This window comes from Crinia signifera, chromosome 6, assembly GCF_055691185.1.
Source record: "Crinia signifera chromosome 6, ASM5569118v1, whole genome shotgun sequence".
Taxonomy (NCBI): domain Eukaryota; kingdom Metazoa; phylum Chordata; class Amphibia; order Anura; family Myobatrachidae; genus Crinia; species Crinia signifera.
This window is the reverse complement of record NC_139222.1, coordinates 5,994,528-6,021,648: the sequence shown is the minus strand read 5'-3', so window position 1 is coordinate 6,021,648 and position 27,121 is coordinate 5,994,528. Positions and strand designations below refer to the sequence as shown.

General features: G+C 46.5%; 3 protein-coding genes across 4 annotated transcripts in view; 2 read left to right on the top strand and 1 right to left on the bottom strand.

Moving 5' to 3' along the window:
• LOC146009873 (uncharacterized) overlaps positions 1 to 22,804 on the bottom strand; it is a 70,571-nt gene extending 47,767 nt beyond the window's left edge. The window contains exon 1 of the mRNA XM_083150447.1: positions 22,775 to 22,804. The gene's annotated coding sequence lies outside the window, so the exon portion shown is untranslated. The remainder of the gene's footprint in view (positions 1 to 22,774) is intronic.
• Positions 1 to 27,121, top strand: part of LOC146009863 (uncharacterized) — a 245,378-nt gene that overhangs the window by 208,150 nt on the left and 10,107 nt on the right. The gene's annotated exons all lie outside the window — the stretch shown is intronic.
• Positions 1 to 27,121, top strand: part of LOC146009896 (uncharacterized) — a 44,291-nt gene that overhangs the window by 9,252 nt on the left and 7,918 nt on the right. Inside the window, exon 1 of one of the 2 annotated variants that reach the window (XM_083150495.1) lies at positions 22,972 to 23,070. The exons of the other annotated variant lie outside the window; for it this stretch is intronic. The gene's annotated coding sequence lies outside the window, so the exon portion shown is untranslated. Of the gene's footprint in view, positions 1 to 22,971; positions 23,071 to 27,121 lie in introns of those variants that run through there. 2 annotated transcript variants of the gene reach the window in all.

The following is a 27,121-nucleotide window of genomic DNA, read 5'->3' as shown; positions in this document are numbered from 1 at the left end:
CTCGTTTTTGATGTAGACACTGGGTTGTGTCGATTTATGGCACCGATTAATATAGTGCTGGTGGGGTAGGAGAAAGAGGTATGCTAAAGGCAACCTGTTGTTAGTGAACGGTATAAACCTGGAATGGTAATACACGTAATGGGAATTTAGTTGAGTGAAAATATGTGTGTGCTCTGGGACAAAATCCCATTCTTAGAGCAGGCAAACCAATAGGTTGGTCGTAAGAAAGAGGGAGCCGGATAATGGGTCTAAAGTTGTACCGTTGTCTGGGGTACGGAAATAGTGGGAGCCCCGCAATAATTAATGCCGGACGATGTATCCTATATAGTACCATAGGATTTGCAATTTTAGATAAGCAGGACGATGTATACTACATAGTAACATTGGGTCTTCAATTTTAAATAGGCTATATGATGGTTCCATATTGAGGAATTGGCGATTAAAATGTATAATTAATGATTGGAGTGGTGTAACACAGGGTCGGGCTGAGTGAGCAAACAAGTTCATTACGGTCTGAAAGAAATATAATGAAAAGAGTCAGTAACATCTTTAAATTGGGACAATCATGCATGCAGAAATGTGATCATTAAATATGAATATGAACTTAATTAGTTTAGACATAAAGTATATATGTATGTTGACACACAGGGCCTTATTCTGCTCGGAGCGGCCAAACGTGCGTACGTTCGCCATTACCGCACGCTAGCCGTACGCGGCCATTAGGGTTAAGTCCACCCACAAATCAGCCGCTTACGTACGGGCAGAAATACCGTAGAAGGGGAGTGGCGTACAAATGAGCGTACGGCAACGTACGCGGACGGGCCAGCCCTTGCACTCCGACAACAGGCGTACAACTGAGCGTACGGCGCCGTGTACGGCCGTCTTTCCTCCGTCTCCCCACCGACTTCTTGCGGCGATCTGAGCGTACGCCAGTTTGCACGGACGGGTCCCTATTGTTTTCAATGGAAAACTCAGCTTATGTCACCGCTCGTGAGAGTGAGCGTACGTCCGTGCACGCTGGCATACCCTTCACATATATGGACCTGCAAATCTTGCCTTTCAACTACAATTCTGACAATTAATTAATTATTCTAATTGTTATTCAATTATTGTTTTCTATTAACTCAATTGAGGATTGTGTGCAAAATAGTGGGCATGGGCTTCAAACATTGCTGAAACATCCTTTGTAGGTGTTAGATGTCGTTTATGTTATTGTATCCTAAATACAAAACCTATGTTAGTATTAGAGTGAACACGTTGACACATGTCGACTTGTGTAGATTGAGTGTGCTACTGCGTAAAGTCTATGAAAGCACGTAGTGAATGTGTCTGTTTAGCAAATACCTACCTTAGCGTATAAAAAGATTCTTACCTTAAATTAAACAAACCTTTAAATGTGGAGAAGTATAGAAACATAAGCTTCCAATGTGTTTGCGTGCTGTATGTGTGGCTTGCAGGCAGTGAAATCATGGTTTGGAGTTAATAGACTGCAGCATTGCTTATTACATTCAGGTGTATGTGTTTGAGTAGTAATCAGCATTAATTAGCCAACTCAGGCGCACGCTGGCATGCGGTATCTGTAGGGGTGGTTTTAGCTGGCGGCCGCCTGTTTGGTGTCCGAAATGAACGGTGCCTTAGTCGATCGTGCGGTAGTAGCACCGCTCATTTTTGGTGCACACCCCCGTATACGCCCATATTTACGCCCATTTTCCCTCATTATTTCGGCCGCTCCCATCAACACGCCCCTATGCCGCCCCATTACCCGTACACTCGCGTACAGGTTTTTTCGCACGTTGAGACACCGGCCGTAAGCGTTGTGGAGTGTTCGCGCCGGCGCATTAGCGTATCTGCACATGCGCAGATCGTAAAAAACCCCGGGACGTACGCGTACGGCCCGGACGCTCCAACCAGAATAAGGCCCTTAAAGCATGCTGATTAGTAGGTGAAATGCACCCAATCAATGTAATTGATTATGGGATTGGATAAACATACCCGTTCAATCTGTTAAACGCATACTGATATGACATAGGGTCATATACTGCATGAGGTAAAAATTGCAAGAATTCCTGGTCGGAGTATCAAAAATTATATATCAAAAATTATATATCAAAAGTTATTATATATCAAAAATTGAAAATTGAAAGTTCAATATCATATATACATATACATACATACACATACATATATATATATATATATATATATATACATACACATATGTACACATACACACACCAAAAGGATATACATATATATATATATATATATATATATATATATATAAAAGACAACACATAAACATATATATATATATATATGTGGACTGTTACAGGAGGTAATAAATCTGACCCTCTATTATGGAAGCTTGATTCCAAATAATGTTACTGACCTTGTTTCCTAATAGAGCCTGAAAATGAGCATATAACACATTAGACATCAACCTCAGAGGGGAAATAAGAGTGGTTAGTAGTACATGCCTTTACTGATAGAACCAAGGAATTTGTAAGAGAACATCAGATTGAGAATAAAGAGGTATATATATAGAGAGAGAGAGAGAGAGAGAGAGAGAGAGAGAGAGAGAGAGAGAGAGAGAGAGAGAGAGAACAGACTCTTGTTTCGCGCCACTTATTTGTTTGATATTATACTCTGGCTGCCGTACTCACAAGAACCCCTGTTGGATGGGGGAAAGAAGAATATGGATAGCAGTTGTGAGTTGGCGCCCTTTTTTTATGCCTTTAAGTACTGGGTCTCTATTAGCCTTTGATGAATAATAACATGGATGTGAGTAAAGTCCAAAACTTTGTAAATATTTATTAAAAGGTCTTTAAAACCACTTAGTAGTGGTGAATATTCCAGATCATAAAAAGTTTTTCACATTAGCAAACAGATGTTCCCAACGCGTTTCGTCCCTGCAAGGGACTTCATCAGGGGTTTGCGAACTTATTAGAAACAATTTCCCCGAATCTCGTATGTGGGATAAAACACCAACCAGGAATGGATAGATACACTCTTATTGGAAAGCTCTCATCCAGTGGTCAATATTGGATCAAGAACTCGTAGTTTCTTGTGAAGGTTATATCGGTGAATTTGCAGCCTGGTAGCTTTAAGGGTTTGGCTGGTTGGAGAGTTCCTCCTATATGATTATCTCCAGTATGGAATTGGTTGAACTAGTAAGACATATTTTCAGTGGAAATAAACTGTCAATAAAATCAATTATAAACCGCATACAAATTGCAGTTTTTTGTTCCGCAAATGGTTCTCACTGTCCTTTTGGAGGTGTGTACCGGTGAAAGGCTCAGTGGGAATGGACATATATATAAGCTGGTTATAATGATAAGGGGAGTGTATGAATGGGAACATTTGGTATAGCTGATTAGGAGGATTGAAGGAGATTGTAAATTTGGGGTTGACATTATCACAAGAATGAGCTGAAGTTGATATCTTCATTTAGGCCTTTAGGAGAGAGAGTATCTAGCTGAGTATCTAGCTGAAAGATCCACCAGCTCTCCTTCTGTAGCAGGGTTTGATTAATGTCACCTCCTCTTCGACCAAGATGGATTTGTTCAAGTCCTGAAAATGTAAGGAGTGAGGTATCTGAGTTGTGGTATCGGAAGAAGTGTCTGGCTACTGACGTTAATTGTTTCATTTTTGCTTTATCAGCTGCCGCATTTCTGATATTTCCAATGTGTTCGAGTATACGAATGTGAAGATACGGGGTTCTTCAATCACTCAGACACCGAGCAGATGAAACCAAAATATGGTTTATTTTTATCACAGCACACAAAAGTAGATGAAGACAGGAAAAAGATTCAAATGGTAGCATAAAAAACATCCGGGTAGCAAAGTCCTTGTAGCATCACAGTCCAAAGCACAAAACTATCACTTATTCCACACAGCAGTGATAGCAGATAAGTCCACACGATACCTAGACAGAGCATAACCTCTTAGTCCAGGACAGTCCATCAAATCTCCCTCCTGGCTTGTGTGCAAGTCATTTTAAAAACTTCTAAATTCCCACGCGTCTCCATACCATCAGTGGGCTTGCACTCGATCTCGATTGGTGGATTCAAGAGTCAGGTATCACCCCCTCCCAGCTACTGCCCCCCCCCCCCCCCCCCTGCTGGGGTCGGTTCCAGAAAGTCTGGAAGTGGCCAAAGATATGCAGAGCAGTGTCAATACAACGAACAATAACCAGCTGATTACGTTGTGTGGTGGTCACCCCCTGTGGACAACCTTCCTGTTGATAGCAGGGGAATTTGATCACCCCCTGTGGTGCCCGGTTCCACTAAGTCTGGTATTGACACAAAAGACTGAAGATAGAGACACAAACACAGTCTGATTACATTATGTCCTGATTACCCCCTGTGAACATTTCCTGTTGATAGCAGGGGAATTGGATCACCCCCTGTGAAGATTGTCCCTCAGCTACCACCCTCCTGTGATAGCAGGAACAAAAGTATGGTAATTGGACATAACCTTTTGGTGAATTCTTTCCTGGGTATTTCCTGTCCGACCATATTTGCTTAACAGCATCTAATACTATGGTACACACAGATATGGGGGATAGAAACATCTGCAGTGAACAAGAGACCTAAAATGTACATTAATTACTATGGAGTTCTACAGCCTAATACTATATGATCTGGAAATACACACATATTTGGGGGATAGAAACATCTATGGAGAATAAGAGGGTACAGACGGACTAAAATAGTACATTAATTACTACACCTAATAAAATATCATAATTACAGTCTTACGGTCAGTTTGCTAACCTCACATACGCTGTTTAAGAGGGCGGGATGTCAGACCCACATAATTCTTGTCACAGGGGCAGGTGATACAATATATCACATTTGGACTTTTGCAGTTGAAGTAGTCATGGATTGTAATCGGGTCCCCAAAACGATTTTGGATAGTCAGTGTGTTTCTAATGTGGCTGCAGGCTTTACAATTACAATTACAATTACCACAGGGATGGCTACCTTTAAGTCTAGGTTATTTACGTTGACTTTTCACAAAGTGGCTCCGAACCAGATTGTCTTTCAGGTTTGGGGCTCTTCTCCAACTCAGGTCCACCTGGGGTTTGAGATTGGCGGCCAAATCTCTGTCCGTGAGAAGTATGGGCCAATGTTGTTGGAGAATATTCTTGCTATCCCTCCATTCTTGCCAGTACGTGCCGACCATTCTGATTGTTTGTGATTCAACTGCCCTCTTTGCGTTTTTGATGTTTCGATTTGAATATCCGAGTTCCCGCAGTCTGATTGTTAGTTCATCACAGTTTTTGACTGTGGGAGGGAAATGTGAGCTGGTGCTGTATAGTAGGCTATTTGTTGATGTAGACTTTCTGTAAAGTTCTGTGCAGAGTTTGTTGTCATGCCCACGGTAAAGACGAAGATCCAAGAATGTTATACTTGACGGACTACTCTCATGAGTGAATTTTAAGTTGAGTTTGTTGGTGTTGAGTTTTAAGATGAATGTAGAGAGTTGTTCTTGTGTGCCCTTCCAGATTATGAAAATATCATCGATGTAGCACATCCAGTTGTGGATGCAAGCTACATCATCGTCGTCCTGAAAGACAACCTCTCTCTCCCACCATCCAAGGAAGAGGTTGGCATATGTTGGGGCACATGTTGCCCCCATTGCGTTCCCTCTTCCTTGGATGTAATAATTATTTTCAAACACAAAATAATTTTTGTGTAGAACGAATTCCAGTAATTCCAGGAGAAAGTCATGAAAGGGAGTTGAGCCTTCCATTTCCAAAAAGTAGCGTGTTGCTTGTATGCCCAGATCGTGTTGTATACAATTGTACAATGACTCTACATCTAATGACTCCAGTAGGTGGTCTTCATCTAGTTGGATATCGTGTACGTTTTTCAGTACCTCTGTGGTGTCCTTAGTGTAGGAGGGTAAGCTGGTTACGTGATGGCGTAAATGAATGTCGATAAATGAACAGGCATTTTCAATAAGTGATCCATTGCCCAAAACAATTGGTCGGCCCGGTGGTTCTTGGAGGCATTTATGTATTTTGGGAAGTAAATAGAATGTAGCGATTCTCGGATTGGGAGTTTGTAAGTACGTGAGTTCTGACTTTGTTATGGTCCCATTGGCGAATGCTCTATTTATCATGCGGTCTTATTCTAATTTGAAGTTTGTGGTGGGATCAAAGAGTGTTTTTCTATAGCACGTTTTGTCTTCCAACTGCCTATGTACTTCGGTAAGATAAAGATTGATTGGCCAGAGAACAATATTGCCACCTTTATCTGCTGGTTTGATTTCAATATCATCCCATTTTTTTATCTCTCTGAGGGCCAGGGCTTCGGATTTAGTGAGATTATTATGCGTTTTTGCCCATTTTTTGTTCCGATGAAGTTGGTCGAAGTCTTTTGCAACCAGATTCATAAATACTCTGACCTCCGGGCATATTGATTCATTGGGGAAGAAGGAAGATTTTTTGTACATATTCTCCTCCCACAACCACCCTCTTGATTCTGGAGATCTTCGAGGTCTTGTATGGCTTGGAGTTCCTTAGGTGACCAGTCACTTGAAGCCAGATTTTGTTCTTCTAAGAACCACATATCAGCGTGTGCTGGGAGCTGCGTTATCCCATCATATATCGCTGTACCGTCCCCTCTCCCCTATATAATAACACCACATATCAGCGTGTGCTGGGAGCTGCGTTATCCCCCATCATATATCACTGTACCGTCCCCTCTCCCCTATATAATAATACCACATATCAGCGTGTGCCGGGAGCTGTGTTATCCCCATCATATATCGCTGTACCGTCCCCTCTCCCCTATATAATAATACCACATATCAGCGTGTGCCGGGAGCTGTGTTATCCCCATCATATATCGCTGTACCGTCCCATCTCCCCTATATAATAATACCACATATCAGCGTGTGCCGGGAGCTGTGTTATCCCCATCATATATCACTGTACCGTCCCATCTCCCCTATATAATAATACCACATATCAGCGTGTGCCGGGAGCTGTGTTATCCCCATCATATATCACTGTACCGTCCCATCTCCCCTATATAATAATACCACATATCAGCGTGTGCCGGGAGCTGTGTTATCCCCCATCATATATCAATGTACCGTCCCCTCTCCCCTATATAATAATACCACATATCAGCGTGTGCCGGGAGCTGTGTTATCCCCCATCATATATCACTGTACCGTCCCCTCTCCCCTATATAATAATACCACATATCAGCGTGTGCCGGGAGCTGTGTTATCCCCATCATATATCACTGTACCGTCCCCTCTCCCCTATATAATAATACCACATATCAGCGTGTGCCGGGAGCTGCGTTATCCCCCATCATATATCGCTGTACAGTCCCCTCTCCCCTATATAATAATACTACATATCAGCGTGTGCCGGGAGCTGTGTTATCCCCATCATATATCGCTGTACAGTCCCCTCTCCCCTATATAATAATACTACATATCAGCGTGTGCCGGGAGCGGTGTTATCCCCATCATATATCGCTGTACCGTCCCCTCTCCCCTATATAATAATACCACATATCAGCGTGTGCCGGGAGCGGTGTTATCCCCATCATATATCGCTGTACCGTCCCCTCTCCCCTATATAATAATACCACATATCAGCGTGTGCCGGGAGCTGTGTTATCCCCATCATATATCACTGTACCGTCCCCTCTCCCCTATATAATAATACCACATATCAGCGTGTGCCGGGAGCTGTGTTATCCCCATCATATATCGCTGTACGGTCCCCTCTCCCCTATATAATAACACCACATATCAGCATGTGCCAGGAGCTGCGTTATCCCCATCATATATCGCTGTACCGTCCCCTCTCCCCTATATAATAATACCACATATCAGCGTGTGTCGGGAGCTGTGTTATCCCATCATATATCGCTGTACCGTCCCCTCTCCCCTATATAATAATACCACATATCAGCGTGTGCCGGGAGCTGTGTTATCCCCATCATATATCACTGTACCGTCCCCTCTCCCCTATATAATAATACCACATATCAGCGTGTGCCGGGAGCTGTGTTATCCCCCATCATATATCACTGTACCGTCCCCTCTCCCCTATATAATAACACCACATATCAGCGTGTGCCGGGAGCTGTGTTATCCCCATCATATATCGCTGTACCGTCCCCTCTCCCCTATATAATAACACCACATATCAGCGTGTGCTGGGAGCTGCGTTATCCCCCATCATATATCACTGTACCGTCCCCTCTCCCCTATATAATAATACCACATATCAGCGTGTGCCGGGAGCTGTGTTATCCCCATCATATATCACTGTACCGTCCCCTCTCCCCTATATAATAATACCACATATCAGCGTGTGCCGGGAGCTGTGTTATCCCCCATCATATATCACTGTACCGTCCCCTCTCCCCTATATAATAATACCACATATCAGCGTGTGCTGGGAGCTGTGTTATCCCCATCATATATCGCTGTACCGTCCCCTCTCCCCTATATAATAACACCACATATCAGCGTGTGCTGGGAGCTGTGTTATCCCCATCATATATCGCTGTACCGTCCCCTCTCCCCTATATAATAATACCACATATCAGCGTGTGCCGGGAGCTGCGTTATCCCCCATCATATATCGCTGTACCGTCCCCTCTCCCCTATATAATAATATCACATATCAGCGTGTGCCGGGAGCTGTGTTATCCCCATCATATATCACTGTACCGTCCCCTCTCCCCTATATAATAATACCACATATCAGCGTGTGCCGGGAGCTGTGTTATCCCAATCATATATCACTGTACCGTCCCCTCTCCCCTATATAATAATACCACATATCAGCGTGTGCCGGGAGCTGTGTTATCCCCATCATATATCGCTGTACCGTCCCCTCTCCCCTATATAATAATACCACATATCAGCGTGTGTCGGGAGCTGTGTTATCCCCATCATATATCACTGTACCGTCCCCTCTCCCTATATAATAATACCACATATCAGCGTGTGCCGGGAGCTGTGTTATCCCCCATCATATATCGCTGTACCATCCCCTCTCCCCTATATATTAATATCACATATCAGCGTGTGCCGGGAGCTGCGTTATCCCCCATCGTATATCACTGTACCGTCCCCTCTCCCCTATATAATACCACATATCAGCGTGTGCCGGGAACTGTGTTATCCCATCATATATCACTGTACCGTCCCCTCTCCCCTATATAATAATATCACATATCAGGGTGTGCCGGGAGCTGTGTTATCCCCATCATATATCATTGTACCGTCCCCTCTCCCCTATATAATAATACCACATATCAGCCTGTGCTGGGAGCTGTGTTATACCCATCATATATCGCTGTACCGTCCCCTCTCCCCTATATAATAATACCACATATCAGCGTGTGCCGGGAGCTGTGTTGTCCCCCATCATATATCGCTGTACCGTCCCCTCTCCCCTATATAATAATACCACATATCAGCGTGTGCCGGGAGCTGTGTTATCCCATCATATATCGCTGTACCGTCCCCTCTCCCCTATATAATAATACCACATATCAGCGTGTGCCGGGAGCTGTGTTATCCCCATCATATATCGCTGTACCGTCCCCTCTCCCCTATATAATAATACCACATATCAGCGTGTGCCGGGAGCTGTGTTATACCCATCATATATCGCTGTACCGTCCCCTCTCCCCTATATAATAATACCACATATCAGCGTGTGCCGGGAGCTGTGTTATCCCCCATCATATATCGCTGTACCGTCCCCTCTCCCCTATATAAGAATACCACATATCAGCGTGTGCCGGGAGCTGTGTTATCCCCATCATATATCGCTGTACCGTCCCCTCTCCCCTATATAATAGTACCACATATCAGCGTGTGCCGGGAGCTGCGTTATCCCCATCATATATCGCTGTACCGTCCCCTCTCCCCTATATAATAGTACCACATATCAGCGTGTGCCGGGAGCTGTGTTATCCCCATCATATATCGCTGTACCGTCCCCTCTCCCCTATATAATAATACCACATATCAGCGTGTGCCAGGCGCTGTGTTATCCCCCATCATATATCGCTGTACCGTCCCCTCTCCCCTATATAATAATACCACATATCAGCGTGTGCCGGGAGCTGCGTTATCCCCATCATATATCACTGTACCGTCCCCTCTCCCCTATATATTAATACCACATATCAGCTTGTGCCGGGAGCTGCGTTATCCCCCATCATATATCACTGTACCGTCCCCTCTCCCCTATATAATACCACATATCAGCGTGTGCCGAGAGCTGTGTTATCCCATCATATATCACTGTACCGTCCCCTCTCCCCTATATAATAATATCACATATCAGGGAGTGCCGGGAGCTGTGTTATCCCCATCATATATCACTGTACCGTCCCCTCTCCCCTATATAATAATACCACATATCAGCCTGTGCTGGGAGCTGTGTTATACCCATCATATATCGCTGTACCGTCCCCTCTCCCCTATATAATAATACCACATATCAGCGTGTGCCGGGAGCTGTGTTGTCCCCCATCATATATCGCTGTACCGTCCCCTCTCCCCTATATAATAATACCACATATCAGCGTGTGCCGGGAGCTGTGTTATCCCATCATATATCGCTGTACCGTCCCCTCTCCCCTATATAATAATACCACATATCAGCGTGTGCCGGGAGCTGTGTTATCCCCATCATATATCGCTGTACCGTCCCCTCTCCCCTATATAATAATACCACATATCAGCGTGTGCCGGGAGCTGTGTTATACCCATCATATATCGCTGTACCGTCCCCTCTCCCCTATATAATAATACCACATATCAGCGTGTGCCGGGAGCTGTGTTATCCCCCATCATATATCGCTGTACCGTCCCCTCTCCCCTATATAAGAATACCACATATCAGCGTGTGCCGGGAGCTGTGTTATCCCCATCATATATCGCTGTACCGTCCCCTCTCCCCTATATAATAGTACCACATATCAGCGTGTGCCGGGAGCTGCGTTATCCCCATCATATATCGCTGTACCGTCCCCTCTCCCCTATATAATAGTACCACATATCAGCGTGTGCCGGGAGCTGTGTTATCCCCATCATATATCGCTGTACCGTCCCCTCTCCCCTATATAATAATACCACATATCAGCGTGTGCCAGGCGCTGTGTTATCCCCCATCATATATCGCTGTACCGTCCCCTCTCCCCTATATAATAATACCACATATCAGCGTGTGCCGGGAGCTGCGTTATCCCCATCATATATCACTGTACCGTCCCCTCTCCCCTATATATTAATACCACATATCAGCTTGTGCCGGGAGCTGCGTTATCCCCCATCATATATCACTGTACCGTCCCCTCTCCCCTATATAATACCACATATCAGCGTGTGCCGAGAGCTGTGTTATCCCATCATATATCACTGTACCGTCCCCTCTCCCCTATATAATAATATCACATATCAGGGAGTGCCGGGAGCTGTGTTATCCCCATCATATATCACTGTACCGTCCCCTCTCCCCTATATAATAATACCACATATCAGCCTGTGCTGGGAGCTGTGTTATACCCATCATATATCGCTGTACCGTCCCCTCTCCCCTATATAATAATACCACATATCAGCGTGTGCCGGGAGCTGTGTTATCCCCATCATATATCGCTGTACCGTCCCCTCTCCCTATATAATAATACCACATATCAGCGTGTGCCGGGAGCTGTGTTATCCCCCATCATATATCACTGTACCGTCCCCTCTCCCCTATATAATAACACCACATATCAGCGTGTGCCGGGAGCTGTGTTATCCCCATCATATATCACTGTACCGTCCCCTCTCCCCTATATAATAACACCACATATCAGCGTGTGCCGGGTGCTGCGTTATCCCCCATCATATATCGCTGTACCGTCCCCTCTCCCCTATATAATAATGCCACATATCAGCGTGTGCCGGGAGCTGTGTTATCCCATCATATATCGCTGTACCGTCCCCTCTCCCCTATATAATAATACCACATATCAGCGTGTGCCGGGAGCTGTGTTATCCCCATCATATATCGCTGTACTGTCCCCTCTCCCCTATATAATAATACCACATATCAGCGTGTGCCGGAGCTGTGTAATCCCCATCATATATCGCTGTACCGTCCCCTATATAATAACATCACATATCAGCGTGTGCCGGGAGCTGTGTTATCCCATCATATATCACTGTACCGTCCCCTCTCCCCTATATAATAACACCACATATCAGCGTGTGCCGGGAGCTGTGTTATCCCCATCATATATCGCTGTACCATCCCCTCTCCCCTATATAATAACACCACATATCAGCGTGTGCCGGGAGCTGTGTTATCCCATCATATATCGCTGTACCGTCCCCTCTCCCCTATATAATAATACCACATATCAGCGTGTGCCGGGAGTTGTGTTATCCCCATCATATATCGCTGTACCCTCCCCTCTCCCCTATATAATAATACCACATATCAGCGTGTGCCGGGAGCTGCGTTATCCCCCATCATATATCGCTGTACCGTCCCCTCTCCCCTATATAATAATACCACATATCAGTGTGTGCCGGGAGCTGTGTTATCCCCCATCATATATCGCTGTACCGTCCCCTCTCCCCTATATAATAATACCACATATCAGCGTGTGCCGGGTGCTGCGTTATCCCCCATCATATATCGCTCTACCGTCCCCTCTCCCCTATATAATAACACCACATATCAGCGTGTGCCGGGTGCTGCGTTATCCCCCATCATATATCGCTGTACCGTCCCCTCTCCCCTATATAATAACACCACATATCAGCGTGTGCCGGGAGCTGCGTTATCCCCATCATATATCGCTGTACCGTCCCCTCTCCCCTATATAATAATACCACATATCAGCGTGTGCCGGGAGCTGTGTTATCCCCATCATATATCGCTGTACCCTCCCCTCTCCCCTATATAATAATACCACATATCAGCGTGTGCCGGGAGCGGTGTTATCCCCATCATATATCACTGTACCGTCCCCTCTCCCCTATATAATAACACCACATATCAGCGTGTGCCGGGAGCTGCGTTATCCCCCATCATATATCGCTGTACCGTCCCCTCTCCCCTATATAATAACACCACATATCAGCGTGTGCCGGGAGCTGTGTTATCCCCATCATATATCGCTGTACCGTCCCCTCTCCCCTATATAATAATACCACATATCAGCGTGTGCCGGGAGCTGTGTTATCCCCATCATATATCGCTGTACCGTCCCCTCTCCCCTATATAATAATACCACATATCAGCGTGTGCCGAGAGCTGTGTTATCCCCATCATATATCACTGTACCGTCCCCTCTCCCCTATATAATAATACCACATATCAGCGTGTGCCGGGAGCTGTGTTATCCCCCATCATATATCACTGTACCGTCCCCTCTCCCCTATATAATAATACCACATATCAGCGTGTGCCGGGAGCTGTGTTATCCCCATCATATATTACTGTACCGTCCTCTCTCCTCTATATAATAACACCACATATCAGCGTGTGCCAGTAGCGGTGTTATCCCCCATCATACATCCCTGTACCGTCCCCTCTCCCCTATATAATAACACCACATATCAGCGTGTGCCGGGAGCTGTGTTATCGCCCATCATACATCGCTGTACCGTCCCCTCTCCCCTATATAATAATACCACATATCAGCGTGTGCCGGGAGCTGTGTTATCCCCCATCATATATCGCTGTACCGTCCCCTCTCCCCTATATAATAACACCACATATCAGCGAGTGCCGGGAGCTGTGTTATCCCCATCATATATCGCTGTACCGTCCCCTCTCCCCTATATAATAATACCACATATCAGCGTGTGCCGGGAGCTGTGTTATCCCCCATCATATATCGCTGTACCGTCCCCTCTCCCCTATATAATAATACCACATATCAGCGTGTGCCGGGTGCTGTGTTTTCCCCCATCATATATAACTGTACCGTCCCCTCTCCCCTATATAATAATACCACATATCAGCGTGTGCCGGGAGCTGTGTTATCCCCCATCATATATCACTGTACCGTCCCCTCTCCCCTATATAATCATACCACATATCAGCGTGTGTCGGGAGCTGCGTTATCCACCATCATATATCACTGTACCGTCCCCTCTCCCCTATATAATAATACCACATATCAGCGTGTGCCGGGAGCTGCGTTATTCCCATCATATATCACTGTACCGCCCCCTCTCCCCTATATAATAATACCACATATCAGCGTGTGGCGGGAGCTGCGTTATCCCCCATCATATATCACTGTACCGTCCCCTCTCCCCTATATAATAACACCACATATCAGCGTGTGCCGGGAGCTGCGTTATCCCCCATCATATATCGCTGTACCGTACCCTCTCCCCTATATAATAACACCACATATCAGCGTGTGCCGGGAGCTGCGTTATCCCCCATCATATATCGCTGTACCGTCCCCTCTCCCCTATATAGTAACACCACATATCAGCGTGTGCCGGGAGCTGCGTTATCCCCATCATATATCGCTGTACCGTCCCCTCTCCCCTATATAATAATACCACATATCAGCGTGTGCCGGGAGCTGTGTTATCCCCCATCATATATCACTGTACCGTCCCCTCTCCCCTATATAATAATACCACATATCAGCGTGTGCCGGGAGCTGTGTTATCCCCATCATATATCGCTGTACCGTCCCCTCTCCCCTATATAATAATACCACATATCAGCGTGTGCCGGGAGCTGTGTTATCCCCATCATATATCACTGTACCGCCCCCTCTCCCCTATATAATAACACCACATACCAGCGTGTGCCGGGAGCTGCGTTATCCCCATCATATATCCCTGTACCGTCCCCTCTCCCCTATATAATAATACCACATATCAGCGTGTGCCGGGAGCTGCGTTATCCCAATCATATATCACCGTACCGTCCCCTCTCCCCTATATAATAATACCACATATCAGCGTGTGCCGGGAGCTGTGTTATCCCCCATCATTTATCGCCGTACCGTTCCCTCTCCCCTATATAATAATACCACATATCAGCGTGTGCCGGGAGCTGTGTTATCCCCATCATATATCGCTGTACCGTCCCCTCTCCCCTATATAATAATACCACATATCAGCGTGTGCCGGGAGCTATGTTATCCCCATCATATATCGCTGTACCCTCCCCTCTCCCCTATATAATAATACCACATATCAGCGTGTGCCGGGAGCTGTGTTATCCCCATCATATATCGCTGTACCGTCCCCTCTCCCTTATATAATAACACCACATATCAGCGTGTGCCGGGAGCTGCGTTATCCCCCATCATATATCGCTGTACCGTCCCCTCTCCCCTATATAATAACACCACATATCAGCGTGTGCCGGGAGCTGCGTTATCCCCATCATATATCACTGTACCGTCCCCTCTCCCCTATATAATAATACCACATATCAGCGTGTGCCGGGAGCTGTGTTATCCCCCATCATATATCGCTGTACCGTCCCCTCTCCCCTATATAATAATACCACATATCAGCGTGTGCCGGGAGCTGTGTTATCCCCCATCATATATCACTGTACCGTCCCCTCTCCCCTATATAATAATACCACATATCAGCGTGTCCCGGGAGCTGTGTTATCCCCCATCATATATCACTGTACCGTCCCCTCTCCCCTATATAATAATACCACATATCAGCGTGTGTCGGGAGCTGCGTTATCCACCATCATATATCACTGTACCGTCCCCTCTCCCCTATATAATAATACCACATATCAGCGTGTGCCGGGAGCTGCGTTATTCCCATCATATATCACTGTACCGCCCCCTCTCCCCTATATAATAATACCACATATCAGCGTGTGGCGGGAGCTGCGTTATCCCCCATCATATATCGCTGTACCGTCCCCTCTCCCCTATATAATAACACCACATATCAGCGTGTGCCGGGAGCTGCGTTATCCCCCATCATATATCGCTGTACCGTCCCCTCTCCCCTATATAATAACACCACATATCAGCGTGTGCCGGGAGCTGCGTTATCCCCCATCATATATCGCTGTACCGTCCCCTCTCCCCTATATAATAATACCACATATCAGCGTGTGCCGGGAGCTGCGTTATCCCCCATCATATATCGCTGTACCGTCCCCTCTCCCCTATATAATAATACCACATATCAGCGTGTGCCGGGAGCTGTGTTATCCCCATCATATATCGCTGTACCGTCCCCTCTCCCCTATATAATAATACCACATATCAGAGTGTGCCGGGAGCTGTGTTATCCCCATCATATATCACTGTACCGCCCCCTCTCCCCTATATAATAACACCACATATCAGCGTGTGCCGGGAGCTGCGTTATCCCCATCATATATCGCCGTACCGTCCCCTCTCCCCTATATAATAATACCACATATCAGCGTGTGCCGGGAGCTGTGTTATCCCCCATCATTTATCGCCGTACCGTCCCCTCTCCCCTATATAATAATACCACATATCAGCGTGTGCCGGGAGCTGTGTTATCCCCATCATATATAGCTGTACCGTCCCCTCTCCCCTATATAATAATACCACATATCAGCGTGTGCCGGGAGCTGTGTTATCCCCATCATATATCACCGTACTGTCCCCTCTCCCCTATATAATAATACCACATATCAGCGTGTGCCGGGAGCTGTGTTATCCCCCATCATATATCGCTGTACCGTCCCCTCTCCCCTATATAATAATACCACATATCAGCGTGTGCCGGGAGCTGTGTTATCCCCCATCATATATCACTGTACCGTCCCCTCTCCCCTATATAATAATACCACATATCAGCATGTGCCGGGAGCTGTGTTATCCCCCATCATATATCACTGTACCGTCCCCTCTCCCCTATATAATAATACCACATATCAGCGTGTGCCGGGAGCTGCGTTATCCACCATCATATATCACTGTACCGCCCCCTCTCCCCTATATAATAATACCACATATCAGCGTGTGGCGGGAGCTGCGTTATCCCCCATCATATATCACTGTACCGTCCCCTCTCCCCTATATAATAACACCACATATCAGCGTGTGGCGGGAGCTGTGTTATCCCCCATCATATATCGCTGTACCGTCCCCTCTCCCCTATATAATAACACCACATATCAGCGTGTGCCGGGAGCTGCGTTATCCCCCATCATATATCGCTGTACCGTCCCCTTTCCCCTATATAGTAACACCACATATCAGCGTGTGCCGGGAGCTGCGTTATCCCCATCATATATCGCTGTACCGTCCCCTCTCCCCTATATAATAACACCACATATCAGCGTGTGCCGGGAGCTGCATTATCCCCCATCATATATCGCTGTACCGTCCCCTCTCCCCTATATAATAACACCACATATCAGCGTGTGCCGGGAGCTGCGTTATCCCCCATCATATATCGCTGTACCGTCCCCTCTCCCCTATATAATAACACCACATATCAGCGTGTGCCGGGAGCTGTGTTATCCCCATCATATATCGCTGTACCGTCCCCTCTCCCCTATATAATAATACCACATATCAGCGTGTGCCGGGAGCTGTGTTATCCCCATCATACATCGCTGTACCGTCCCCTCTCCCCTATATAATAACACCACATATCAGCGTGTGCCGGGAGCTGTGTTATCCCCATCATACATCGCTGTACCGTCCCCTCTCCCCTATATAATAACACCACATATCAGCGTGTGCCGGGAGCTGTGTTATCCCCATCATACATCGCTGTACCGTCCCCTCTCCCCTATATAATAATACCACATATCAGCGTGTGCCGGGAGCTGTGTTATCCCCCATCATATATCGCTGTACCGTCCCCTCTCCCCTATATAATAATACCACATATCAGCGTGTGCCGGGAGCTGTGTTATCCCCCATCATATATCACTGTACCGTCCCCTCTCCCCTATATAATAATACCACATATCAGCATGTGCCGGGAGCTGTGTTATCCCCCATCATATATCACTGTACCGTCCCCTCTCCCCTATATAATAATACCACATATCAGCGTGTGCCGGGAGCTGCGTTATCCACCATCATATATCACTGTACCGCCCCCTCTCCCCTATATAATAATACCACATATCAGCGTGTGGCGGGAGCTGCGTTATCCCCCATCATATATCACTGTACCGTCCCCTCTCCCCTATATAATAACACCACATATCAGCGTGTGGCGGGAGCTGCGTTATCCCCCATCATATATCGCTGTACCGTCCCCTCTCCCCTATATAATAACACCACATATCAGCGTGTGCCGGGAGCTGCATTATACCCCATCATATATCGCTGTACCGTCCCCTCTCCCCTATATAGTAACACCACATATCAGCGTGTGCCGGGAGCTGCGTTATCCCCATCATATATCGCTGTACCGTCCCCTCTCCCCTATATAATAACACCACATATCAGCGTGTGCCGGGAGCTGCATTATCCCCCATCATATATCGCTGTACCGTCCCCTCTCCCCTATATAATAACACCACATATCAGCGTGTGCCGGGAGCTGCGTTATCCCCCATCATATATCGCTGTACCGTCCCCTCTCCCCTATATAATAACACCACATATCAGCGTGTGCCGGGATCTGTGTTATCCCCATCATATATCGCTGTACCGTCCCCTCTCCCCTATATAATAATACCACATATCAGCGTGTGCCGGGAGCTGTGTTATCCCCATCATATATCGCTGTACCGTCCCCTCTCCCCTATATAATAATACCACATATCAGCGTGTGCCGGGAGCTGTGTTATCCCCCATCATATATCGCTGTACCGTCCCCTCTCCCCTATATAATAATACCACATATCATCGTGTTCTGGGAGCTGTGTTATCCCCCATCATATATCGCTGTACCGTCCCCTCTCCCCTATATAATAATACCACATATCAGCGTGTGCCGGGAGCTGTGTTATCCCCATCATATATCGCTGTACCGTCCCCTCTCCCCTATATAATAATACCACATATCAGCGTGTGGCGGGAGCTGTGTTATCCCATCATATATCGCTGTACCGTCCCCTCTCCCCTATATAATAATACCACATATCAGCGTGTGCCGGGAGCTGTGTTATCCCCATCATATATCGCTGTACCGTCCCCTCTCCCCTATATAATAATACCACATATCAGCGTGTGCCGGGAGCTGCGTTATCCCCATCATATATCACTGTACCGCCCCCTCTCCCCTATATAATAATACCACATATCAGCGTGTGCCGGGAGCTGCGTTATCCCCATCATATATCCCTGTACCGTCCCCTCTCCCCTATATAATAATACCACATATCAGCGTGTGCCGGGAGCTGTGTTATCCCCATCATATATCGCCGTACCGTCCCCTCTCCCCTATATAATAATACCACATATCAGCGTGTGCCGGGCGCTGTGTTATCCCCCATCATTTATCGCCGTACCGTTCCCTCTCCCCTATATAATAATACCACATATCAGCGTGTGCCGGGAGCTGTGTTATCCCCATCATATATCGCTGTACCGTCCCCTCTCCCCTATATAATAATACCACATATCAGCGTGTGCCGGGAGCTGTGTTATCCCCATCATATATCACTGTACCGTCCCCTCTCCCCTATATAATAATACCACATATCAGCGTGTGCCGGGAGCTGCGTTATCCCCCATCATATATCGCTGTACCGTCCTCTCTCCCCTATATAATAATACCACATATCAGCGTGTGCCGGGAGCTGTGTTATCCCCATCATATATCGCTGTACCGTCCCCTCTCCCCTATATAATAACACCACATATCAGCGTGTGCCGGGAGCTGTGTTATCCCCATCATATATCACCGTACTGTCCCCTCTCCCCTATATAATAATACCACATATCAGCGTGTGCCGGGAGCTGTGTTATCCCCCATCATATATCACCGTACCGTTCCCTCTCCCCTATATAATAATACCACATATCAGCGTGTGCCGGGAGCTGTGTTATCCCCATCATATATCGCTGTATGGTCATCTCTCCCCTATATAATAATACCACATATCAGCGTGTGCCGGGAGCTGCGTTATCCCCCATCATATATCGCTGTACCGTCCCCTCTCCCCTATATAATAATACCACATATCAGCGTGTGCCGGGAGCTGCGTTATCCCCATCATATATCACTGTACCGTCCCCTCTCCCCTATATAATAATACCACATATCAGCGTGTGCCGGGAGCTGCGTTATCCCCCATCATATATCACTGTACCGTCCCCTCTCCCCTATATAATAATACCACATATCAGCGTGTGCTGGGAGCTGCGTTATCCCCCATCATATGAGGTTATACCGAGGTCTGCACCACCTGTATTACAGTCCGCTCCACTACTGTAACACCAGGGTCTGCTCCACCTGTATTACAGTAACACCAGGGTCTGCGCCACCTATATTACATCAACACTTGGGTCCGCACCACCTGTATTACAGTAACACCGGGTTTCCGCGCCAACTGTATTACAGTAACACCAGGGTCCTCGCCACCTGTATTACAGTAACACCACTGTCCGCTCCACCTGTATTACAGTAACACCAGGCTCCGCGCCACCTGTATTACAGTAACACCTGGGTCCGCACCACCTGTATTACAGTAACACCGGGGTCCGTGCCACCTGTATTACAGTAACACCAGGGTCCGCGCCACCTGTATTACAGTAACACTGGGGTCTGCACCACCTGTATTAAAGTAACACCAGGGTCCGCGCCACCTGTATTACAGTAACACCGGGTTCCCGCGCAACCTGTATTACAGTAACACCGGGTTTCCACGCCACCTGTATTACAGTAACACCGGGGTCTGCACCACCTGTAGCGCCACCTGTATTACAGTAACACCCGGGTCCGTGCCACCTGTATTACAGTAACACCAGGGTCCGCTCCACCTGTATTACAGTAACACAGGGGTCCGCGCCACCTGTATTACAGAAACACCAGGGTCCGCGCCACCTATATTACAGCAACACCGGGGTCTGCGCCACCTGTATTACAGTAACACCAGTGTCCGCTCCACTACTGTAACACCAGGGTCCGCTCCACCTGTATTACAGTAACACCAGAGTACGAGCCACCTGTATTACAGTAACACCAGGGTCTGCGCCACCTATATTTCAACAACACCAGGGTCCGCACCACCTGTATTACAGTAACACCGGGTTTCCGCACCAACTGTATTACAGTAACATCGGGGTCTCCGCTTCACCTGTATTACAGTAACACCGGGGTCCGCTCCACCTGTATTACAGTAACACCAGGGTCCGCGCCACCTGTATTACAGTAACACCGGGGTCCGCGCCACCTGTATTACAGTAACACCGGGGTCCGTGCCACCTGTATTACAGTAACACCGGGGTCCGTGCCACCTGTATTACAGTAACACCGGAGTCCGCTCCACCTGTATTACAGTAACACTGAGGTCTGCACCACCTGTATTACAGTAACACAGGGGTCTGCACCACCTGTATTACAGTAACACAGGGGTCTGCACCACCTGTATTACAGTAACACCGGGGTCTACGCCACCTGTATTATAGTAACACCGCGGTCTGCACCACCTGTATTACTGTAACACCGGGGTCTGCACCACCTGTATTACAGTAACACAGGGTCTGCACCACCTGTATTACAGTAACACTGAGGACTGCACCACCTGTATTACAGTGACACCGGGGTCCGCGCCACCTGTATTATAGTAACACCGGGGTCCGCGCCACCTGTATTACAGTAACACTGAGGTCTGCACCACCTGTATTATAGTAACACAGGGGTCTGCACCACCTATATTACAGTAACACCGAGGTCTGCACCACCTGTATTACGGTAACACCGGGGTCCGCACCACCTGTATTACGGTAACACTGAGGTCTGCACCACCTGTATTACAGTAACACCGGGGTCTGCACCACCTATATTACAATAACACAGAGGTCCGCACCACCTATATTACAGTAACACAGAGGTCCGCACCACCTGTATTACGGTAACACCGGGGTCCGCACCGCCTGTATTACGGTAACACCGAGGTCTGCACCACCTGTATTACAGTAACACTGGGGTCTGCACCACCTATATTACAGTAACACAGAGGTCTGCACCACCTGTATTACGGTAACACCGGGGTCCGCGCCACCTGTATTACAGTAACACTGAGGTCTGCGCCACCTGTATTACAGTAACACCGGGGTCTGCACCATCTGTATAACTGTAACACCGGGGTCCGCGCCACCTGTATTACAGTAACACTGAGGTCTGCACCACCTGTATTACAGTAACACCGGGGTCTGCACCACCTATATTACAGTAACACCGAGGTCCGCACCACCTGTATTACGGTAACACCGGGGTCCGCGCCACCTGTATTACAGTAACACCGAGGTCTGCGCCACCTGTATTACAGTAACACTGGGGTCTGCACCATCTGTATAACTGTAACACCGGGGTCCGCGCCACCTGTATTACAGTAACACTGAGGTCTGCGCCACCTGTATTACAGTAACACTGAGGTCTGCACCATCTGTATTACAATAACACTGAGGTCTGCACCACCTGTATTACAGTAATAGGACACTAGAGTGTCAGCCCACTGTACAATGATAATGCAGCACCAGAGTCGGCTCCAGCGGCACTATAACAAGGCACCAGAGCCTGCTCCCCCTGTAGTACAGCAGCCTGACACCAGAGCTGCTCAGCCTATAGAATGAGTATAATAATGTATCATTACCTGCCCTGTGAGAACTACAGATAAGGGGGCGTATACCAAGGTAAGTAGCCGCCCTCCTGACGTCACTGCACGCCGCTGCCACAGGACTGGTCTATGCGGGGTTTTTTTTGGCAAAAGTATGGGCGGGGCTGTGGCTTTTGCGTGGAGGGGAGGAGCCAGACACCAAGGAGCTCTCCGTGTCAATCTCACCCTGTTTCCGGCCTGTGCGTTCCACTTTACTTCCGGGTTGTGCGGTCCAGATATAGGAAGGGAGATTTTATCAAGTGCTGCAGCCTCACTGTATCAGTTGTGATCAGGTAATATAATATCGTGTTACTGAGCAGGGGGAGCAGCCTGTGGTGTCCTGTTATTATTATTATTATTATTATACCGGGGAGCAGCCTGTGGTGTCCTGTTATTATTATACAGGGGGAGCAGCCTGTGGTGTCCTGTTATTATTATTATACCGGGGAGCAGCCTGTGGTGTCCTGTTATTATTATTATACAGGGGGAGCAGCCTGTGGTGTCCTGTTATTATTATACAGGGGGAGCAGCCTGTGGTGTCCTGTTATTATTATTATTATTATACCGGGGAGCAGCCTGTGGTGTCCTGTTATTATTATACAGGGGGAGCAGCCTGTGGTGTCCTGTTATTATTATTATTATTATACCGGGGAGCAGCCTGTGGTGTCCTGTTATTATTATTATACAGTAGAAGCAGCTAGTGGTGTCCTGTTATTATTATACAGGGGGAGTAGCCTGTGGTGTCCTGTTATTATTATTATTATTATACCGGGGAGCAGCCTGTGTTGTCCTGTTATTATTATTATTATACAGTAGAAGCAGCTAGTGGTGTCCTGTTTTTATTATACAGGGGGAGTAGCCTGTGGTGTCCTGTTATTATTATTATTATTATTATACCGGGGAGCAGCCTGTGGTGTCCTGTTATTATTATTATACCGGGGAGCAGCCTGTGGTGTCCGGTTATTATTATACAGGGTGAGCAGCCTGTGGTGTCCTGTTATTATCCGGGTGGCGCAGACTGTGGTGTCCTGTTGTTGTTGTTATTATTATTATTATTATTATTATAATACAGTAGAAGCAGCCTGTGGTGTCCTGTTATAATTATACAGGGGGAGCAGCCTGTGGTGTCCTGTTATTATTATTATACCGGGGAGCAGCCTGTGGTGTCCTGTTATTATTATTATACAGGGGGAGCAGCCTGTGGTGTCCTGTTATTATTATTATACAGGGGGAGCAGCCTGTGGTGTCCTGTTATTATTATTATTATTATTATACCGGGGAGCAGCCTGTGGTGTCCTGTTATTATTATACAGGGGGAGCAGCCTGTGGTGTCCTGTTATTATTATTATACCGGGGAGCAGCCTGTGGTGTCCTGTTATTATTATTATACAGGGGGAGCAGCCTGTGGTGTCCTGTTATTATTATACAGGGGGAGCAGCCTGTGGTGTCCTGTTATTATTATTATTATTATTATACCGGGGAGCAGCCTGTGGTGTCCTGTTATTATTATACAGGGGGAGCAGCCTGTGGTGTCCTGTTATTATTATTATTATTATACCGGGGAGCAGCCTGTGGTGTCCTGTTATTATTATTATACAGGGGGAGCAGCCTGTGGTGTCCTGTTATTATTATTATTATTATACAGTAGAAGCAGCCTGTGGTGTCATGTTGTTATTATTATTATTATACCGGGGAGCAGCCTGTGGTGTCCTGTTATTATTATACAGGGGGAGCAGCCTGTGGTGTCCTGTTATTAATATTATACCGGGGAGCAGCCTGTGGTGTCCTGTTATTATTATTATACAGGGGGAGCAGCCTGTGGTGTCCTGTTATTATTATACAGGGGGAGCAGCCTGTGGTGTCCTGTTATTATTATTATTATACCGGGGAGCAGCCTGTGGTGTCCTGTTATTATTATACAGGGGGAGCAGCCTGTGGTGTCCTGTTATTATTATTATTATTATTATTATTATTATTATTATTATTATTATACCGGGGAGCAGCCTGTGGTGTCCTGTTATTATTATTATACAGGGGGAGCAGCCTGTGGTGTCCTGTTATTATTATTATTATTATACAGTAGAAGCAGCCTGTGGTGTCATGTTGTTATTATTATTATACCGAGGAGCAGACTGTGGTGTCCTGTTATTATACAGGCGGAGCAGCCTGTGGTGTCCTGTTATTATTATTATATCGGGGAGCAGCCTGTGGTGTCCTGTTATTATTATACAGGGGGAAAAGCCCGTGGTATCCTATTATTATTATACAGGGGGAGCAGCCTGTGGTGTCCTGTTACTATTATACAGGGGGAGGAGCCTGTAGTGTCCTGTTATTATTATACAGGGGGAGCAGCCTGTGGTGTCCTGTTATTATTATACAGGGCGAGCAGCCTGTGGTGTCCTGTTATTATTATTATTATTATGCCGGGGAGCAGCCTGTGGTGTCCTGTTATTATTATACAGGGGGGGCAGCCTGTGGTGTCCTGTTATTATTATTATACAGTAGGAGCAGCCTGTGGTGTCCTGTTATTATTATTATACAGGGGTAGAGGCCTGTGGTGTCCTGTTATTATTATACAGTAGGAGCAGCCTGTGGTGTCCTGTTATTATACAGGGGTAGAGGCCTGTGGTGTCCTGTTATTATTATTATACAGGGGGAGCAGCCTGTGGTGTCCTGTTATTATACCGGGAGCAGCCTGTGGTGTCCTGTTATTATTATACAGGCGGAGCAGCCTGTGGTGTCCTGTTATTATTATACAGGGGGAGCAGCCTGTGGTGTCCTGTTATTATTATTATTATTATTATTATTATTATACAGGGGGAGCAGCCTGTGGCGTCCTGTTGTTGTTGTTATTATTATTATTATTATTATTATACAGGGGGAGCAGCCTGTGGTGTACTGTTATTATTATACAGGGGGAGCAGCCTGTGGTGTACTGTTATTATTATACAGGGGGAGCAGCCTGTGGTGTACTGTTACTATTATTATACAGGGGGAGCAGCCTGTGGTGTCCTGTTATTATTATTGTACAGGAGGAGCAGCCTGTGGTGTCCTGTTATTATTATACAGGGGGAGCAGCCTGTGGTGTCCTGATATTATTATTACACAGGAGGAGCAGCCTGTGGTGTCCTGTTATTATTATACAGGAGGAGCAGCCTGTGGTGTCCTGTTATTATTATACAGGGGGAGCAGCCTGTGGTGTCCTGTTATTATTATTATTATTATTATTATTATTATACCGGGGAGCAGCCTGTGGTGTCCTGTTATTATTATTATACAGGGGGAGCAGCCTGTGGTGTCCTGTTATTATTATTATTATTATACAGTAGAAGCAGCCTGTGGTGTCATGTTGTTATTTTTATTATTATACCGAGGAGCAGCCTGTGGTGTCTTGTTATTATACAGGCGGAGCAGCCTGTGGTGTCCTGTTATTATTATTATATCGGGGAGCAGCCTGTGGTGTCCTGTTATTATTATACAGGGGGAAAAGCCCGTGGTATCCTATTATTATTATACAGGGTGAGCAGCCTGTGGTGTCCTGTTATTATCCGGGTGGCGCAGACTGTGGTGTCCTGTTGTTGTTGTTGTTATTATTATTATTATTATTATAATACAGTAGAAGCAGCCTGTGGTGTCCTGTTATAATTATACAGGGGGAGCAGCCTGTGGTGTCCTGTTATTATTATTATTATACCGGGGAGCAGCCTGTGGTGTCCTGTTATTATTATTATACAGGGGGAGCAGCCTGTGGTGTCCTGTTATTATTATTATACAGGGGGAGCAGCCTGTGGTGTCCTGTTATTATTATTATTATTATTATTATTATACCGGGGAGCAGCCTGTGGTGTCCTGTTATTATTATACAGGGGGAGCAGCCTGTGGTGTCCTGTTATTATTATTATTATACCGGGGAGCAGCCTGTGGTGTCCTGTTATTATTATTATACAGGGGGAGCAGCCTGTGGTGTCCTGTTATTATTATACAGGGGGAGCAGCCTGTGGTGTCCTGTTATTATTATTATTATTATACCGGGGAGCAGCCTGTGGTGTCCTGTTATTATTATACAGGGGGAGCAGCCTGTGGTGTCCTGTTATTATTATTATTATTATTATTATTATTATTATTATTATTATTATTATTATACCGGGGAGCAGCCTGTGGTGTCCTGTTATTATTATTATACAGGGGGAGCAGCCTGTGGTGTCCTGTTATTATTATTATTATTATACAGTAGAAGCAGCCTGTGGTGTCATGTTGTTATTATTATTATTATACCGAGGAGCAGCCTGTGGTGTCCTGTTATTATACAGGCGGAGCAGCCTGTGGTGTCCTGTTATTATTATT